Consider the following 5,027-nt stretch of genomic DNA (forward strand, 5'->3'; position numbering starts at 1 on the left):
TCTACAAGAGATCATGATCATAGCATAAACCAAGTACTAACACGGTGCACGCACTCGTCACCTTTGCACACATGCAGGAGGAATAAACTACTTTAATAACAAATCACTAGAGTAGCACATAGATAAATTGTGATACAACATGCTGCAATCTTAAAGAGATATAAATAAGCACCTCACTATGCCATTCAATGAGTAAGTATTCTGTGAAATCTAGCCTAAGAGACCCACACGGTGCACACACTCGTCACCTTTACACACGTGGGACTAGGAGTCTCCGGAGATCACATAAGTAAAACCCACTTGACTAGCATAATGACATCTAGATTACAAGCATCATCATATGAATCTCAATCATGTAAGGCAGCTCATGAGATTATTGTATTGAAACACATAGGAGAGAGATGAACCACATAGCTACCGGTACAGCCCCGAGCCTCGATGGAGAACTACTCCCTCCTCATGGGAGCAGCAGCGGTGATGAAGATGGCGGTGGAGATGGCAGCGGCGTCGATGGAGAAGCCTTCCGGGGCACTTCCCCGCTCCGGCAGGGTGCCGGAACAGAGATCCTCGTCCCCGCATCTTGGCTTCGCGATGGCGGCGGCTCTGGAAGGTTTCTGTGGGTTTCGTCAATTGGTATCGGGTTTTCTGGTCCAGGGGCTTTATATAGGCGAAGAGGCGGCGCCAGGGGGTCGAAGGGCTGGCCAAACCCTAGGGGGGCGCGGGCCCCCCCTAGGCCGCGCCAGGGCATGGTGTGGTGGGCCTGTGCCCCCCCCCGGTCCCTCTCGTGTGTTCTGGATGCTTCCGGGGATTCTAAGATCTTTGGCGTTGATTTCGTCCGATTCCGAGAATATTTCGTTACTAGGATTTCTGAAACCAAAAACAGCAGAAAACAGGAACTGGCACTTCGGCATCTTGTTAATAGGTTAGTTCCAGAAAATGCAAGAATATGACATAAAGTGTGCATAAAACATGTAGATAACATCAATAATGTGGCATGGAACACAAGAAATTATCGATACGTTGGAGACGTATCATCGCCGACTGCGATCGTGGGCTGTAGCTGCTCCACCTCAGTGGCCCCGGCCCTGGGGGCGGCCATGCCCGCGGCCTCGACCACCTCGCCAGCCACCTTGACCCACCATGGAGTTCCTCACGAGGCTAGTTGCGTCGTAGAAAGAGCTAGGCGGCACTATGGTGGAGGTTGTGGCGGCTAGGGTTTGTGTGGAGGAGTGGATGAGGAAGACGACCGCGCGCCCTCTTTATATAGGCCGGAGGCAGCGAGGGGCGCGACACGCGTGGCATCACCATTACTTCGTTGGCAGAGGTGGGCGGCGGCGGCTCGGCAGGCGAGGCATCGCCATTAACGTGGACGCAGACCGCCGTAGCGACGCCTCGACGCCTGGCGCGCCTAAGAAGACGCATCAAGCCTAGGTCGCTGCCAGGCGGATCCGACGAAACGTCCGTCAGACGCGAGTGGACACTCGACGCGTCCGCGCAGCATCCGCAGAGACGCATCCGAGGCGCATATTTGGGCCTGGTTTCCGTCTCCGCGGACAACCCAAACACTATGCGTCGGGCCGCTGGGGCTGGTCCCAGACGCATTTTTCGACCGCGCGGACGCAAACAGACGCTCATCGTCCGTTTGCTCGCCCCGTTGGAGATGCCCTGATAGATCGACACGAAACTAGACAAAACTCAGTGTGACAACTAGATAGACGATCAGGCCTGGTTCATTCATCGATTATGGCAAGGGCTGGATCATGTTGTGGGCACCTCTTCACTACCTCAGTCATGTTGTAGTCAAATATAGTGACCTTTAAGATGTATTCCCTAAGCATCTTGAAGGTAATGAAGTAGCTATGCCATTCACGTGCTTGAGCTTCACCATCCAGAAGCAACAGATGTTCTTCTTTGGGAGGATTGTCCTTGTGATGACGGAAGCCAATGAAATTGGAAGCATTTCCACCTTGGCGTAGTGGGTTGGACCAACATCATCATGGAAGTTCCTAGTCTTGGGAGGCCTTCCCCTTAGCCTCTTGGTAGAGATGCCCTCTCCAACATCCTTGGAACATCCATAGTCGAGGTTGTGCACTAGTGAACCCTTTATCATCTTGGAGCAGTGGAAAAAAGAAGGGAATTAGAAGGAGCACAAAGAGGTAAAGCCTCATGTCAAGACACAATGAAGGAAAATAAGTGCGTATAACACCAAATCAAATTTGATAAGGTCTTATAGAATGAGCACAAAGAGGTAAAGCCTCATGTCAAGGCAAAATGCATGGACATATGACGATGTCTTATAGACACCTTTTTCCATACGATGGTGCCACAGTTTAATCATCGGCTGGTTCAAGTAAATTGTACATATAATTCATGCCTCACCTAGCGCCACGAATGATCCGTTCTGGCCAAGTACCATGCAAAATCATCAGCGATTGTACACTATACAAGGTTAGATAGAATCATTCGTGGTACCTATTTGGGGCTAGATTTTAATCATTGGCACATCAGAACATCAGGCCCTCGTACTAAAAATGGACACACAAATCTCAGGGACGGTGTGAGCGAACTGAGTTCATTGCTAACCATTACTGTTAGTACAATGCACATGGTTCGCTTACTCCATCCCTTAATTTGGGCCACATTAGAATCATTGGCCATGGAGAAGAAGAATTCTGCATAACAATTAGCCTCATATAACAAAGCACAAACATAGTGAAGAGATGATCCTATTAAACCTAGGACATGATCAATTAAGGTTTTTTGATCACACCACTAGGTTTGGTAGAAAATTCTGTTCACACCATAGCGCTACATTTTAATCATCGGCGTGATTAGTGAAAATCCTCAAATCTATCATTAATGCACCCTAAAAACCACATCTGGCCAAATCGGGCAAAATGAAACCATGAAAAAGATGTGCCTCTATAAATCTTCTTATTAGAAGGCGGTTGTTCATGCTATGAAAGGATAACCAAGATAATCTACCACATGAACAGGCAGTTAACTCTAACACTACATATATGCCGTGTGTGTCAAATAGGATCTTAGTACTACCGTTATACGAACATATCTATGCATATTCAACCAGATAAGAGAGGATTTGGGACATACTGCCATTGTTGAACCTCTATGAGAAGAGCTTGAATTGTTGAAGAAGGCATCCAGCTCGATGTTGATAAAGGCTTGCTCGTTTATGGCTTCGATTGCCCGCTCTTCCGTCGTTGTTGCGGTGGTCTTGGATCTACCGGTAGCACTGCAACTACTGGTGAAGAGAGGAGAGAGGAAGGAGAGGAGACAGCGGGTGAGAACAACCAAGTGAGAGGGGAGACTAGGCGGTGATGGGAATTATGAAGCATGTTCTTGATGCGTCGCATAAACTCCCGCTTTTTTTTCTTTACGTGTGCAGCTGCGTTCCCACGTTGCACTCCCTAACGCCTGTCTCATCACCGATGGCCAAATCGAGCGTGCCTATCAAGTGTTTTTGTTAATTTAAAGAGCGTGTTGTGCGGGCTAAAAATTCCCGTGGGCAACCAAACTCATGAATTTTGGCCCGTCCAGAAACAGAACTGCGAGTATCGAAACATGCCCTTGAGGCCTTGATGATGCGTTAAGATGAATAAAACTTCTATTTTCGGAAAAAATGTATGACAATACTACAGAACAGAAAAACACCATATGACAACACACAGTGACGCTGAGATCTGATGTAAATTCAAGTCAGGTGCACGCAGAGGCTGCCGGATCTCATCGAGCTGTTGGCCTGTGCCCGCTACGCACGCATACAGGCGACAGTGCAGTGACACTGCCGCGCGGCAGTCCGGGCGCGCATGGCAGAAAAGCCCAGGCATAGATCGATGCCAGTGCTGTGCACATGCATATGCAGCGGCGGATCAGAGTACATGTAGGATTACATGGGAGTATCATTGGAGTATTGGACGGCGTGCTATCTGCCGTCTCTCTCTGGGGTATACAATACTTTGTACACTACTGGCAATTGCACATATTCATTCACTTTGGTGGTTTGCGTGGACAGTCCCTGCCATCATGCGTCCACGCAGCACATTCCAGTCGATAGCAGGGCAGGGCTGACTATATGCATGTATGTTTAGCTTTCCTTATACCGTTGTTAAAAAATATATGTGTAATATCTACATTTGAGGACTATCCATTTTGTTTGGTATAGTTTGAGTGTTTGGTACCACACATAGGCAAAACGTATTTAACATATCTAGTTTTCTTGGTGGTTCACCAAAGTGTGCTTCTTTATTAGTTTCGCAAATAAAATTCACGCAATTCTCCGGCAACTACTAAACATCACGCCATAAATTTCAAAAGACCCAAAAAGAGACACAGATATATATGTACATCACGATGACGTGTATTTGAACTTTTTGTGCGTAAAAGTATGACCGTTTGTGCGCTGCACAAAAAGTTAGGGAATTTATTCTATTTGCAGCCAAACAACTAGTATAAACATATATATTATTGAGAAAATTCTTTAAAAAATATTTTATTGCAGCTAGGAAAACAATAATGTAAGTATTCTTTCTTTTGCGGGTCGGAGAATTTCATATAACTCGTTGAATAGTATTTTGTGACTGCTCATGATAGTAATTGCATGCCTATGATGAGTTTTTCACTTATTTGAAATGTGCAGAACACATTTTTTTCCATGCATGCAGCGTTTTGTGCGACACACACCCATGATGGCCGGCTGTACAAGTGTACAAGTGTACAACACACAGGTGTAATTTCTCAAAAAAAAAAAAAAACACACATCAGGTGCTAGGCATAAACTTCACCTAAATATAGAGATTAGATAAATCAGTTTCTATTACAATGAGATTTTTTTCAGGGTATACATGGAATAGAGATCGATGGCTCTATCTTGGCAACATATATAGGTCCACCCATGCATCAGACCTATGTAAAATAGGGTAGTTTGGTAGTGCATCAGCGCATGCATATATGTAAGCACATTTGCTGAATTCTGTCGGACGCACTACTGATGTACCCATATTTACAAT

This window comes from Lolium rigidum, chromosome 1 (genome assembly GCF_022539505.1).
Source record: "Lolium rigidum isolate FL_2022 chromosome 1, APGP_CSIRO_Lrig_0.1, whole genome shotgun sequence".
Classification (NCBI taxonomy): Eukaryota; Viridiplantae; Streptophyta; class Magnoliopsida; order Poales; family Poaceae; genus Lolium; species Lolium rigidum.